General features: G+C 42.9%; 1 pseudogene; it reads left to right on the forward strand.

Moving 5' to 3' along the window:
* Window positions 1-15,937, forward strand: LOC135559320 (LETM1 domain-containing protein 1-like; annotated as a pseudogene).
* The last annotated feature ends 414 nt before the right edge of the window (window positions 15,938-16,351 follow it).

The following is a 16,351-nucleotide window of genomic DNA, read 5'->3' on the forward strand; positions in this document are numbered from 1 at the left end:
ATGGCGCTGTTCTGTGTTGGGGTGTGCCGTGGGTTGGCTGTGACATTTTACGGAATCAGACCTAATGGGGTTACAGTTATATGCTCCTCTTTCAAGGCCACCTCTCGAGCAATGTATTGACAACTCATTCAAAACTTTATGTAAATGTAGCTTAAAGTCCTATCTTGGCAAATCTTTGGTAACGCCCAACCAAAGATACTGACAACAACATAGGGCAAGTAAGCACGAGCCTGGTTCCAGATCTGTCCAAGTGCTGTCACAGCTGACTTGCCATTTCTAGATGTTTGGCACGACAACCATCATGGGAGCAGTTGGTAAAAAATACTGCACAAACAGTTGTTTGACCAGACTAGTATTATAGTTTACTTTTCTGTCTTGAGTTGTCATAGACAATACTACTTTATAATGGACTTGAATGTGTGGTTAAGTTGTGTCCCATGCACTATAAATACTCTCTGATCATTTTATTTTTATTTTACCTCTTATTTAATTAACCAGGTAGGCTAGTTGAGAACAAGTTCTAATTTACAACTGCGACCTGGCCAAGATGAAGCAAAGCTGTGCGACACAAACAACAACACAGAGTTACACATGGAATAAACAAACATACAGTCAATAATACAATAAATACAGTGTGTGCAATTGAGGTAGGATAAGGGGGGTGAGGCAATAAATAGGCCATAGTGGCGAAATTATTACAGTATGGCAAATTAAACACTGGGGTTATAGATGTGCAGAAGATGAGTGTGCAAGTAGCGGCACTGGGGTGCAAAGGAGCAAAATAAATATGGTGATGAGGTAGTTGGATGGGCTATTTACAGATTTGTTATGTGCAGGTGCAGTGATCTGTGAGCTGCTCTGACAGCTGGTGCTTAAATCTAGTGAGGGAGATATGAGTCTCCAGCTTCAGTGATTTTTGCAGTTCGTTCCAGTCATTGGTAGCAGAGAACTGGAAGGAAAGGCAGCCAAAAGAGGAATTTGCTTTGGGGGTGACCAGTGAAATATACCTGCTGGAGCATGTGCTGCGGGTGGGTGCTGCTATGGTGACCAGTGAGCTGAGATAAGGCGGGGCTTTACCTAGCAACGACGTATAGATGACCTAGAGCCAGTGGGTTTGGCGACGGATATGAAGCGAGGGCCAGCAGGCAAGAGCATACAGGTCGCAGTGGTGGGTAGTGTATGGGGCTTTAGTGACAAAACGGATGGCACTGTGATAGACTGCATCCAATTTGCTGAGTAGAGTGTTGGAGGCTATTTTGTAAATGGCATCGCCGAAGTCAAGGATCGATAGGACAGTCAGTTTTACTAGGGTATGTTTGGCAGCATGTGTGAAGGATGCTTTGTTGCGAAATAGGAAGCCGATTCTAGATTTAATTTTGGATTGGAGTTGCTTAATGTGAGTCTGGAAGAAGAGTTTAAAGTCTAACCAGACACCTAGGTATTTGTAGTTGTTCACATATTCTAAGTCAGAACCGTCCAGAGTAGTGATGCTGGACGGGCAGGCAGGTGTGGGCAGCGATCGGTTGAAGAGCATGCATTTAGTTTAACTTGCATTTAAGAGCAGTTGGATGCCACGGAAGGAGAGTTGTATGGCATTGAAGCTTGTCTGGAGGTTAGTTAATTAACACAGTGTCCAAAGGGCCAGAAGTATACAGAATGGTGTCGTCTGTGTAGAGGTGGATCAGAGAATCACTAGCAATAAGAGCGACATCATTGATGTATACAGAGAAAAGAGTCGGCCCGAGAATTTAACCCTGTGGCACTCCCATAGACTGCCAGAGGACTGAACAACAGGCCCTCCAATTTGACACACTGAACTCTGTCAGAGAAGTAGTTGGTGAACCAGGCGAGGCAGTCATTTGAGAAACCAAGGCTATTGAGTCTGCCGATAAGAATGTGGTGATTGACAGAGTCGAAAGCCTTGGCCAAGTCGATGAATACAGCTGCACCGTATTGTCTCATCGACGGCGGTTATGATGTCGTTTAGGACCTTGAACGTGGCTGAGGTGCACCCATGACCAGCTCGGAAACCAGATTGCATAGCGGAGAAGGTACGGTGGGATTTGAAATGATCGGTGATCTGTTTGTTAACTTGGCTTTCGAAGACCTTAGAAAGGCAGGGTAGGCTAGATGTAGGTCTGTAGCAGTTTGGGTCTAGAGTGTCTCCCCCTTTGAAGAGGGGGATGACCGCGGCAGCTTTCCAATCTTTGGGGATCTCAGACGATATGAGAGGTTGAACATGCTAGTAATAGGGGTTGCAACAATTTCGGCAGATAATTTTAAGAAGAGAAGGTCCAGATTGTCTAGCCCTGCTGATTTGTAGGGGTACAGATTTTGCAGCTCTTTCAGAACATCAGCTATCTGGATTTGGGTGAAGGAGAAATGGGGAGGCTTGGGCAAGTTGCAGTGGGGGGTGCAGGGCTGATGACCGAGGTAGTGGTAGCCAGGTGGAAAGCATGGCCAGCCGTAGAAAAATTCTTATTGAAATTCTCAATTATTGCGGATTTATCGGTGGTGACTGTGTTTCCTAGCCTCATTGCAGTGGGCAGCTGAGAGGAGGTGCTCTTATTCTCCATGGACTTTAGTGTCCCAGAACTTCCTGGAGTTTGTGCTAAGGGATGCACATTTCTGTTTGAAAAAGCTAGCCTTTGTTTTCCAAACTGCCTTTGTATATTGGTTCCTAACTTCCCTGAAAAGTTGCATATCGTGGGGGCTATTCTCGATGCTAATGCAGTACGCCACAGGATGTTTTTGTGCTGGTCAAGGGCAGTCAGGTCTGGAGTGAACCAAGGGCTATATCTGTTCCTGGTTTAACATTTTTTGAACGGGGCATGCTTATTTAAGATGGTGAGGAAAGCACTTTTAAAGACTAACCAGGCATCCTCTACTGACGGAATGAGGTCAATACCATTCCAGGATATCCGGGCCAGGTCGATTAGAAAGGCCTGCTCGCTGAAGTGTTTTAGGGAGTGTTTGACAGTGATGAGGGGTGGATGCAACCTTTCTAACAAGTCAGTTCGTCAAATGTCTGCCCTGTTAGAGCTGCTCCTGTCAACTGTGCAAGTGCTGTTATTGTGGAGCAACAACGGCTCACCCTCCATGTGGTAGTCCACATAAGCTCACAGAACGGGACCGCCGAGTGCTGAAGCACGTAAAAATCATTTGTTCTCGGTTGCAACACTCACTACAGAGTTCCAAACTGCCTCTGGAAGCAACGTCAGCATAATAACTATTTGTCAGGAGCTTCATGAAATGGGTTTCCATGGCCGAGTGTCCACACAAAAGCCTAAGATCACAGTGCGTAATGCCAAGTGTCGGCTGGCTGGAGTGGTGTAAAGTTCGCTGCCAATGGACTCTGGAGCAGTGGAAACAGGTTATCTGGAGTGATGAATCAAGCTTCATCAAATCACATTTTATTGGTCACATACACATATTTAGCAGGTGTTATTGCAGGTGTAGTAAAATGCTTGTGTTCCTAGCGCCAATCGTGCAGTAATATCTAACACACAACAATACATACAAATCTAAAGTAAAAGAATGGAGTTAAATATTACGAGGAGCAATGTCGGAGTGGCATTGACTAAAATACAGTAGAATATAATACAGTATATACATATGAAATAAGTAAAGCAGTATGTAAACATTGTTAAAGTGACTATATGATAGTTGACTGACGAATCTGGGTTTGGAGGATGCCAGGAGAACGCTAACTACCCCTATGCGTAGGGTCTGTTTTTCATGGTTCGGCCTAGGCCCCTTAGTTCCAATGAAGGGAAATCTTAACGCTGCAGCATACAATAACATTCTAGACCAGCCTTTCTTAAAGTATCGGTCGCGACCCAAAGTCTGTCGCGACGTGTCAGAATATATTTAATTACCTAATTAATTACTGGAATGATTTGGCATCTGCGCTCTCTGCTTAGCAGCGGTCTCAGCTCAGTTTGGCAGCTGCGCGAGTGGGAGATGCCCTTGTGCTTCGAGGTTTACCGGATCCATTTTCTGCAGTTTTCTTGAAGATCACTCCGCGACACACTCGATGCAGCACTGTCGTTCAGATGCAGATGATGCGCTTTCAGCCACTGACTTGTAATTCCCACTCTCCATCACTCATCAAATGGACTTTAGAAAATATATTTTTTATATAAATCAAATGGAGTTATGTTAGCCACGAATTCTGACTGAGCTCGATTGTAATGAAACGCAACGACGAGTTTCTCTCTTTCATACAAACTTTGAGAAATAACGAGGAGCGCCCACAATGTGGGTGGGGAAGAGTTTAGTAATGAGTATATCAAAACGAAAAAATTAATAAAAACGACACGTCCTGACCTAATATCCACAGCATGAATATCCTAGGAATACCTAGGATAGGATAAAGTAATCCTTCTCACCTCCCCCCCCCTTAAATGATTTAGATGCACTATTGTAAAGTGGCTGTTCCACTGGATGTCAGAAGGTGAATTCACCAATTAGTAAGTCGCTCTGGATAAGAGCGTCTGCTAAATGACTTAAATGTAAATGTAATGATGCTAAACCCAGGGAATACTTTCAGAACAGGGCAGAATGCTTCAGTTAACAGTGCCTTGACAGTGAAAAACTAAGTCTGCTAGCAAGGCATTGTCATTTTATAACAGGTGATGATAAGCAGAAATAAGGGAGTACTATCTCTCATAGTAGTAGATACAAGTTTCTCTTTCCATCAGTCCCCAGGCCTTGTACACAGCTAATAGCTAGTGTTGGATCCTGTATTTTACATTATAGCCATTACCATATATATGATTGAATATTATCTGCTGTTGGCTTGTGTGGATGTATGTATGTGTTATGCAACATAGCTGACTTGAAACATTGTTAAAAGTATCAGGGCCATGGGACTTTCTCATGATGGAAAAATACAGAGAAGCATGAAGACAGGAACTGTTCAAATTAGTTGGGAGGGGGGAACATTCGGAGCGGGGTGTTGCGAGAACAAGCGGTCTTTTGTTAGATAACAGGAGCCAGGTGCGAGATAACGGTATGGAGCATGAGAACCTGGATGTTCTTCACAAGCAAGTTACATCTTACAACAGAAGCGCCGAGAGGCGGGGACCCGCCTGAGCGCCTGCAATAGACTGGACAAGTTTAAACCACGCCCAGTCTCTACTGTGATAGACAGTTCCAACCCGTCTGTTGGCCTATCACAGTATAAAGAATACTGTTTTACATACGTCTTGTCAGTTCCCTGTTCTGCCCTGCGTGGTATTACAGTGAGCCTGTATATATGAAAGTTGCATTTGCCATTTAGCTAATAAAAAATACATAGTATAAAATCGGTGACTCATTGTTATATTTATCATGATACCAGATTTGAATTTACGCAACTCTACCACTAGCATTAGCCAAAGAAACCTAGCTAGCTACTGATGCAATCCCCGGTAACTGTACAGATGGAAAATGAGGCCTGCTGTACATCTTACTGTAGAAATTGTTAAACTAGTCTAGGTTGGAACTGTTGCTGTTTTAAAATTTAAAAAAATACTACTTTTTATTCTGAACTGGAATAAACTGATTGAAGCAAGATGTTTTTTGAGACCAACACAGTTCTGGGTTGCTCATCTGCAGCAGGAACGGTCTCCTGCCTGACTGAGAAAGCAGTAGATGTTCAGATCCAGTTTGGCACCACATACCTATGCAAGTCAGGGTTCTCAAGTACAGAAACAGTTTCAAGGCTGAGCATCACCTGTGTTTCACTGTCAAATACTGATCCCAGAATAGACATGCTTGTTGAAAACTTCAACCAGCCACACACCTCACATTAGGACTGTGTGTGTGTTTTGTTCTACATCTGTGTGATGTGATCAATCAGTTTATTCCTGTTTAGAATGGAAATTGCTTGTATTTTAACAGCAGCAGTTCCAACTGAGACAGGTATGTAAGTGTTTTTAATGGGGAAATTAAACATGAATAGATATTTCATTATTTGTTTTTGTCTATATTGCATTTGTTTTCGGTGTAAGGGCAATGAACTGTACTGATATTTACATATAGTCATTTTCCTATGCTTGGGTGCCAGGAAAACACATTTCTAATTTGGGTCCCAGGCTGAAAAGGTATAAGAACCCCTGTTCTAGACTATTCTGTGCTTCCAACTTTGTGGTAACAGTTTGGGGAAGGCCCTTTCCTGTTTCAGCATGACATTGCCCCTGTGCACAAAGCGGGGTCCATACAGAAATGGTTTGATGAGATCGGTGTGGAATAACTTGACTGGCCTGCCTGCACAGAGCCTTGACCTCACCCCATCAAACACCTTTGGGATAAATTGGAACGCCGATTGCGAACCAGGCCTAATTGCACGACCTCACTAATGCTCTTGTGGCTGAAGGGAAGCAAGTCCCCACAGCAAGGTTCCAACATCTAGTGGAAAGCCTTCACAGAAGAGGAGGCTGTTATAGCAGCAAAGGAGGGACCAACTCCATATTAATGCCCATCATTTTGGAATCAGATGTTCGACAAGCCGTTGTCCACATACGTTTGGTTATGCAATGTACTTTCATTACCATTTTTTTGTGTCTTTTAGACTGCGGCTGTATAGACACTGCTCATCCTCCAAATCCAGGCTAGGGAATGGCCAGCAAGTTGTGTCCAGGCTTCAAAGGGTCAATGCCAAATATGAGCACTTCCTCCAAAGACGTTCCTCGCTTTTATGTTCTCTATAGCACTTTTACGAAAGGTAAAAACTCAGCCCGCCACAGCACCATGTTAAACTCTCATAAGTGGGTACATAAATTGTGTTGTTTTGTCATCAAGCCTTTGTTTGGCATCTCTATTTATACAGATCTGTAGCAAAATTATTTGGATTCGGTCAACCAATAAGATTTCACGTTTGAAGGCAAAAGAAACACAAAGATGTAGCCTAGTTAATTTGGCTTTTGGCAGCTTCTGTGCTGCCATTACAATGAAGCCATATTTTGTATTACCATTCTTCAGGATTTCGGCTCTTTTTCCAAGATGCCAAAGAGGTGAAGGTGATAAAAACAAGGATGCTCGCCAACAGTGTCAAAGTCCAGGACCTAACCTATCGTGATATGGAGAAACTCAGGCAGGTCGGTGGAGGTTAGGACATACACATGAATAACAAGTTCTTATATGGTAAGCAGTCTTTCTTTATAATCTGCCTAGTAGTAGTAGTATTAATAGTATTGTCTGAAAAGCATGAAAATGGTAACTTTTTCGATGTTTGTTTTTCTCAGTTTCGCAGAGACATGATTAAAGCCATTCTGCTGCTGTTAATTTCTATTCCTCCATTTGCCAACTATCTGGTGTTTGTCCTAATGTGAGTTCACTTAAGTCATCAACATCCTCCTCTTGACTCATATTCAGTTAGCAAATATCTTAATGATCAATTAAATGGCAGTTAAAATGTCAAATAATTGTGCATTTATGCCCTCAATGATAATACATTGTGCCCCCCCTACAATGTATTGAAACCCTCTTTGTTCATGTGTCAAGTTTCTCCTCTCTGCTTCCCTCTCCTATTTACGACCAGGTACCTTTTCCCCCGCCAGCTCCTGATCCGCCACTTCTGGACCCGCCAGCAGCAGACAGAGTTCCAGGAAGTGAACCATTCCCACAGGGTCCAACACCACTGGGCAGTGGTGAAGGGGCTTGAGAGTGCAGGTTCACATGTCAAAGACAGTCGCCTACTAGACCTCTGCCACAAGGTGGGTGAATGACACAGAACAATTAAACCACTCCCTTGCATATACAGTGCCTTGCGAAAGTATTCGGCCCCCTTGAACTTTGCAACCTTTTGCCACATTTCAGGCTTCAAACATAAAGATATAAAACTGTATTTTTTTGTGAAGAAACAACAACAAGTGGGACACAATCATGAAGTGGAACGACATTTATTGGATATTTCAAACTTTTTGAACAAATCAAAAACTGAAAAATTGGGCGTGCAAAATTATTCAGCCCCTTTACTTTCAGTGCAGCAAACTCTCTCTAGAAGTTCAGTGAGGATCTCTGAATGATCCAATGTTGACCTAAATGACTAATGATGATAAATACAATCCACCTGTGTGTAATCAAGTCTCCGTATAAATGCACCTGCACTGTGATAGTCACAGAGGTCCGTTAAAAGCGCAGAGAGCATCATGAAGAACAAGGAACACACCAGGCAGGTCCGAGATACTGTTGTGAAGAAGTTTAAAGCCGGATTTGGATACAAAAAGATTTCCCAAGCTTTAAACATCCCAAGGAGCACTGTGCAAGCGATAATATTGAAATGGAAGGAGTATCAGACCACTGCAAATCTACCAAGACCTGGCCGTCCCTCTAAACTTTCAGCTCATACAAGGAGAAGACTGATCAGAGATGCAGCCAAGATGCCCATGATCACTCTGGATGAACTGCAGATATCTACAGCTGAGGCGGGTGACTCTGTCCATAGGACAACAATCAGTCGTATATTGCACAAATCTGGCCTTTATGGAAGAGTGGCAAGAAGAAAGCCATTTCTTAAAGATATCCATAAAAAGTGTCATATAAAGTTTGCCACAAGCCACCTGGGAGGCACACCAAACATGTGGAAGAAGGTGCTCTGGTCAGATGAAACCAAATTTGAACTTTTTGGCAACAATGCAAAACGTTATGTTTGGCGTAAAAGCAACAAACCTCATCACCCTGACCACACCATCCCCACTGTCAAATATGGTGGTGGCAGCATCATGGTTTGGGCCTGCTTTTCTTCAGCAGGGACAGGGAAGATGGTTAAAATTGATGGGAAGATGGATGGAGCCAAATACAGGACCATTCTGGAAGAAACCCTGATGGAGTCTGCAAAAGACCTGAGACTGGGATGGAGATTTGTCTTCCAACAAGACAATGATCCAAAACATAAAGCAAAATCTACAATGGAATGGTTCAAAAATAAACATATCCAGGTGTTAGAATGGCCAAGTCAAAGTCCAGACCTGAATCCAATCGAGAATCTGTGGAAAGAACTGAAAACTGCTGTTCACAAATGCTCTCCATCCAACCTCACTGAGCTCGAGCTGTTTTGCAAGGAGGAATGGGAAAAAATTTCAGTCTCTCGATGTGCAAAACTGATAGAGACATACCCCAAGCGACTTACAGCTGTAATCGCAGCAAAAGGTGGCGCTACAAAGTATTAACTTAAGGGGGCTGAATAATTTTGCACGCCCAATTTTTCAGTTTTTGATTTGTTAAAAAAGTTTGAAATATCCAATAAATGTTGTTCCACTTCATGATTGTGTCCCACTTGCTGTTGATTCTTCACAAAAAATACAGTTTTATATCTTTATGTTTGAAGCCTGAAATGTGGCAAAAGGTCGCAAAGTTCAAGGGGGCCGAATACTTTCGCAAGGCACTGTATATACACTGCTCAAAAAAATAAAGGGAACACTTAAACAACACAATGTAACTAAGTCAATCACACTTCTGTGAAATCAAACTGTCCACTTAGGAAGCAACACTGATTGACAATATATTTCACATGCAGTTGTGCAAATGGAATAGACAACAGGTAGAAATTACAGGCAATTAGCAAGACACCCCCAATAAAGGAGTGGTTCTGCAGGTGGTGACCACAGACCACTTCTCAGTTCCTATGCTTCCTGGCTGATGTTTTGGTCACTTCTGGCGGTGCTTTCACTCTAGTGGTAGCATGAGACGGAGTCTACAACCCACACAAGTGGCTCAGGTAGTGCAGCTCATCCAGGATGCCACATCAATGCGAGCTGTGGCAAGAAGGTTTGCTGCGTCTGTCAACGTAGTGTCCAGAGCATGGAGGCGCTACCAGGAGACAGGCCAGTACATCAGGAGATGTGGAGGAGGCCGTAGGAGGGCAACAACTCAGCAGCAGGACCGTTACCTCCGCCTTTGTGCAAGGAGGAGCACTGCCAGAGCCCTGCAAAATGAGCTCCAGCAGGTCACAAATGTGTATGTGTCTGCTCAAACGGTCAGAAACAGACTCCATGAGGGTGGTATGAGGGCCCGACGTCCACAGGTGGGGGTTGTGCTTACAGCCCAACACCGTGCAGGACATTTGGCATTTGCCAGAGAACACCAAGATTGGCAAATTCGCCACTGGCGCCCTGTGCTCTTCACAGATGAAAGCAGGTTCACACTGAGCACATGTGACAGACGTGACAGAGTCTGGAGAATGTTCTGCTGCCTGCAACATCCTCCAGCATGACCGGTTTGGCGGTGGTTCAGTCATGGTGTGGGGTGGCATTTCTTTGGGGGGCCGCACAGCCCTCCATGTGCTCGCCAGAGGTAGCCTGACTGACATTAGGTACCGAGATGAGATCCTCAGACCCCTTGTGAGACCATATGCTGGTGCGGTTGGCCATGGGTTCCTCCTAATGCAAGACAATGCTAGACCTCATGTGGCTGGAGTGTGTCAGCAGTTCCTGCAAGAGGAAGGCATTGATGCCCGCCCGATCCCCAGACCTGAATCTAATTGAGCGCATCTGGGACATCATGTCTCGCTTCATCTACCAATGCCACTTTGCACCACAGACTGTCCAGGAGTTGGCGGATGCTTTAGTCCAGGTCTGGGAGGAGATCCCTCAGGAGACCATCCGCCACCTCATCAGGAGCATGCCCAGGCATTGTAGGGAGGTCATACAGGCACGTGGAGGCCACACACACTACTGAGCCTCATTTTGACTTGTTTTAAGGACATTACATCAAAGTTGGATCAGCCTGTAGTGTGGTTTTCCACTTTAATTTTGAGTGTGACTCCAAATCCAGACCTCCATGGGTTGATAAATTTGATTTCCATTGATGATTTTGTTGTCAGCACATTCAACTATGTAAAGAAAAAAGTATTTAATAAGAATATTTCATTCATTCAGATCTAGGATGTGTTATTTTAGTTTTCCCTTTATTTTTTGAGCAGTGTATAGGTTACGCCCATGTTTCAATGTGTTCACTGTCCAACATTTTGTTGGGCAAATATGGATAAGTTTTTCCATGGGTGACTGCAATGCAGCTAATAAGGGCCTCTAGACACCGATGTCTGACCGGTCCTTGTGTTTTTAGGTGCAAATTGGGGTACATATCTGACATCCAGGCAATTCGAGACTTGTTTTCTGGACCTCCCCTGGGTATCAAGAGAATGAACGTAGATCAGATGGTCAGTGCTTCCTTTTATTCAGAAATTTCCTGAAAAACGAGTCATGGGTTTACGGAATGGATATCAGACCTACTGGATTTGCCTCGTCAGAAATACACAACTTACAGTGAGCTCAAAGTATTAGGACAGTGACACTTTTGTTGTTGGTGCTCTGTACTCTAATACTTTGGATTTGAAATAATACAATGACTGAGGTTAAAGTTTCGACTGTCAGATTTAATTTGAAGGTATTTTCATCCATACCGGGTGAACCGTTTTAGAAATTACAACCCTTTTTGAACATACTAAGTCCCCCCATTGTAGGAGAGCAAAGTTATTGGGGAAAATTCACTTTTGTGTATAAAGTAGTAAAACATTTAGTATTTGGTGCCATATTCATAGCACACAAGGACTACATCATGGTAAGTCATTTAAAAGTCACTGTAAATAAGAATATAATGTTTCTAAACACTTCTACCTTTAACTTTTTACTACAAGTGAATTTGTCACAATACTTTAAAATGGGGGGGACTATGTACAAAAAGTGCTGGAATTTCTAAACAATTCACTCATGTGGATGAAAATACCCTCCAGTTAAAGCTAACAGTCTGCACTTTAATCTCAGTCATTGTATCATTTCAAATCCAAAAAGTGCTGGAGTACAGAGCCAAAACAACAAATAATATAACACTGTCCCAATACTTTGAGCTCACTGTAAGCCTCTTTGTCTCCAGAGGCAACTCTGTCCCCTGTTCTTCATGACTCCCCGCTTCCCAACTCCCATGATTGCCACTCGACTGAACAGCCACGACATAGAGCTACTACAGCTGGACCGTGCTCTCAGCAGACATGGCCTGCACCAGTTGGATGACTCAGAGCTGAGACAGGTCAGTGCACGTCACTGGACCTCATTCTTAAGATCTACATGTAATCGGATTCATACAGTGCATTCAGATAGTATTGAGACCCCTTCCCTTTTTCCACATTTTGTTATGTTACAGCCTTATTCTAAAAAGGATTATTCATTTTTCATAAAATCTACACGCAATACACCATAATGACAAAGCAAAACAGGTTTGTATACATTTTTGCATATTTATTAAAACATGTAAATAAGGGGTTTTATTAAGTATTCAGACCCTATGCTATGAGACTAAATTTGAGATCAGGTACATCCTGTTTCCATTGATCATCCTTGATGTTTCTACAACTTGATTGGAGTCTACCTGTGGTAAATTCAATTGATTGGACATTATTTGGAAGGACACATGTCTATATAAAAAGGTCCCACAGTTGACAGAGCAAAAACCAAGCAATGAAGTTGAAGGAATTGGTGGAAGGGAACCAAAAAATGTCTGCAGCGAAGGTCCCCAAGAACACAGTGACCGCCATCATTCTTAAATGGAAGAAGTTTGGAACAACCAAGACTCTTCCTAGAGCTGGCCGCCCAGGCCAAACTGACCAATCGGGGGAGAAGGGCCTTGGTCAGGGAGGTGACCAATAACCTGATGGCCACTGATTGAGCTCCAGAGTTCCTCTGTGGAGATGGGAGAACCTTCCAGAAGGGCAACTATCTCTGGAGCACTTCACTAAATCAGGCCTTTATGGTAGTGGCCAGACGGAAGCCACTCCAGAGTAAAAGGCACATGGCAGCTCGCTTGGGAGTTAGCCAAAAGGCACCTAAAGGACTCTCAGACCATAAGAAACAAGAGTCTCTGGTCTGATGAAACCAAGATTGAACTATTTGGCATGAATGCCAAGCGTCACATCTGGAGGAAACCTGGCACCATCCCTACGGTGAAGCATGGTGGTGGCAGCATCATGCTGTGGGGATGTTTTTCAACGGCATGAACAGAGACCAGTCAAGCTCGAAGGAAAGATGAATGGAGCAAAGTACAGCGTGATCCTTGATGAAAACCTGCTCCAGAGCACTCAGGACCTCAGACTGGGGCAAAGGTTCACCTTCCAACAGGACAACGACCCTAAGCACACAGCCAAGACAACGCAGGAGTGGCTTTGGGACAAGTCTATGGATGTCCTTGAGTGGCCCAGCCAGAGCCTGGACTTGAACCCGATCGAACATCTCTGGAGGGACCTGAAAATAGCTGTGCAGCAACGCTCCCCGTTCAACCTGACAGAGCTTGAGGATCTGTAGAAAAGAATGGGAGAAACTCCGCAAATACAGGTGGCCCAAACTTGTAGCGTCATACCCAAGAAGACTCAAGGCTGTAATCGCTGCCAAAGGTGCTTCAACAAAGTACTGAGTAAAGGGTCTGAATAAATGTGATCAGTTATTTTTTATAAATTTGCACAAATGAAAAAAGTAATTATGGGGTATTGTGTGTAGATTGAAGGGGGGGGGAAACACATGTAAACCATTTTAGAATACGGCTGTAATGTAATAAAATGTGGAAAAAGTAAAGGGTGGCGGTCACAATGTCACCTGTGAGGTTCAAGTCAGTCTGTTGGTCTCACAGTAATTATCAAACACATTTAGCATGTCCTGGCTTCCACACAGAGCCTACAAGCCACTGATGTAGACCTTTGGAACATCTATATTTAAAAAGTCTAATAAATCCATGTATTATAGCCTACACCTTCACAATAAATCTGTCATTTATTTTACAGGTCTAAAGTAGCATGATATAAAGAATGTAGTCCATTTCAGAATAGCATACTCTGAGTTGTCCTTATGTTTGGTCCTGATCTGGCTATACCAAATGACTGTGGGCTACACTAGTTCACTTAGCAGACAAGATTTGTTTAGAATTCCGTAGCATTTTATATTATGAAGAATACAATTGAACAAAGCTGAATAAAATAAAGGATATTTTCTCCAAACGATTTGAGGGAGTGTGGCTATTCTGTTGAATGGTGTGGTGGAAATTTCAATGAACAAAAACAGGTATTCCTGCTTAATTTAGAGTTAATGTAACTTTAGTTCTACAAACGTTGGGCTATAGGTTTTGATTTTTAATACATTGTAAGGCTGCATGATGTGACTAATGATGATTAGAAAAAAAGTCGCTTGAATTGCATGAGCTCTGCTTTCTTTTTTGAGCAGACTATACACACACGTCATAAGTCTCTCATTCCCAAATTGACAAGCACTTGATAATGCCTTAAATGATGGAGGCATCCCCTTTGTGTGGCCGTAATGCACCCCCAAAAATCCATGCCTTTTGCAACCAGTGGCCATTGTGCCCTTGGCCCAGAGTGCTGCATTGCGCTCTTATTCCTGAGTGGTGCGTGCCTCGAAGCGCCGCTCACTCACATGGCTCTCCATCACGTGATCAGGTCTCTCACAGGCTACAGGTGAAGACAGACAGATTGGGGACGCCACTGCACGCATCCTTATCCAATTCCAAGGAGCGTAGTGAAGATATTGGAATAACTGTCCACATTTACTTTGTCAGCCAACAAGATAAGTTGGCCTAACGAACAGCAAAAGCACTAGCCAATATGAATCTATCCTCCATAGTACAAAAGTCTATCTATTCATTTCTGTGCGAGATAAATATTCCAAACCGTCTGGGACAGTTGTGGGATGCGATCGATCCCAAATTAATACAACCACTAGCATCAAACTTTTTAAGCAATGTGGCTGACGCAACAGATCAGAACGTTTAAATTTAGGCTATTTCTTCACTTTATAAGCACAGCAATGCACACATGGCACTAGGCTATAAGCGTGAATGTTCCATTGGAAAACACCATAAATACAATTATGCATGTCATGCTTTTATTATAAAAAAAGGTACATTTATGGTGAAAATAATCTTCCCCAAACTTAAAACTCACGCACTGCTTATGTATGCCAGTCAGGCTCTATGCCCCTTGTAAAGCAGATTAAATGTGCCTAATTTTAAAGTAATTTTGGCCACTTTAGTTTTGATAACCTTATCAAAACATATAGGCCTATGGGCTAGGTTACATGAAATGTGTGACTGATTTTTTTTTAAGTTGCAAAAAGGCATTGTTTCTTATGCTGGGCGTCATTCACAAGTGATAGGCTAAAATTGTCACCCATCAGACTGTTCTTGATTTAATCTTGTCTTTATATATACTAAATAATGTGAAATTGTTTTGATTTTAGAATGGACCATTATCATGCACCCGTCTCAACAGGGGCATGGGGAAAAAATACATGTCATCTATGCACTTAGAGCGAACGGAGGAAGCTTTTCCTGTGGTTCATTTTCATGCCAGCCAGGTAGGTAGGCTATACTCCTGTTGTAAAGAAAAGCAATGTGCTTAATATTAGAGAAGTTGAGAAATAAATAGTACGTCTAGCCTATAAAAAGCTGATGGGATCCTCTTTTTAGTAGAGGCCATCACTCTGTTTTCTCAGCAATTGCATAGCCTATAGAAATGTTGCGCAACATAAGCTCTTAGTGTTTTAGATTTTCGATTAATTTTGCATTGATGTCAAGTGATTACAGGGACAATAGAGTGCTGAGTTCCAGGCAGTTAGCAAGTTTGGTAGGGTACTAATGACCATCAGCAGCATCAGAGCTTGGAGAAGCCTAATTATCGTCACTAAACGGTCACTGGTATTACAGTCAACGTAACGGCCCTCGTCAAAGGGTCTGAATACTTTCAGAATGCACTCTGTCAGCAAAAACCCAAATGGATCAAATACTAGTAATTTGCCACTAGTTAAATTGATAACTCAACCCTGGTCTTGTTAGGCCTGCTGTCAAGGGGCTTGACTCTGGCAGTCTCAGCATCTGGCAGTCTTGCTCTCTACCAACTACCCAAAGCCCTACCAACATTAACAGGAAGGAACAAGGAGTGATCTGCCACTTCCATTAATTCAGCCATCTCTCACCATGCTGGGCAGGGCAACTTTCCTATAGGCCGTCAACATCTGCAGTCTACCAACGCAATGGAATAAACACCAAGCTTTACAATTCATCTCACTTTTAGGGCAAAGTGATTACCTGATACATTGCATTTCTGTGGTGATTGTGACAGAAATGTGATAACATTGCAAAGTCTCAAACTGGTCGATAATTTCAGGCTCCAAATCAAATCTTATGTCATGTGCATGCTATACCCCAACATTTTGTTTGAGAACTGTCAGTAGAGTTAAATGCGATGGAAACCCATTTTACTTTTTTTCATTAGTCCACTGTTGATACAGTTCCAAAATGTTTTGCATGTCTGCAGTCAAATTAGCAAGATGAAGCGCTTAAGTCAAATCAGTGGACTAATGAAGAAAAAAAA

The sequence above is a fragment of the Oncorhynchus masou genome, chromosome 18, assembly GCF_036934945.1.
Source record: "Oncorhynchus masou masou isolate Uvic2021 chromosome 18, UVic_Omas_1.1, whole genome shotgun sequence".
Lineage (NCBI taxonomy): Eukaryota > Metazoa > Chordata > Actinopteri > Salmoniformes > Salmonidae > Oncorhynchus > Oncorhynchus masou.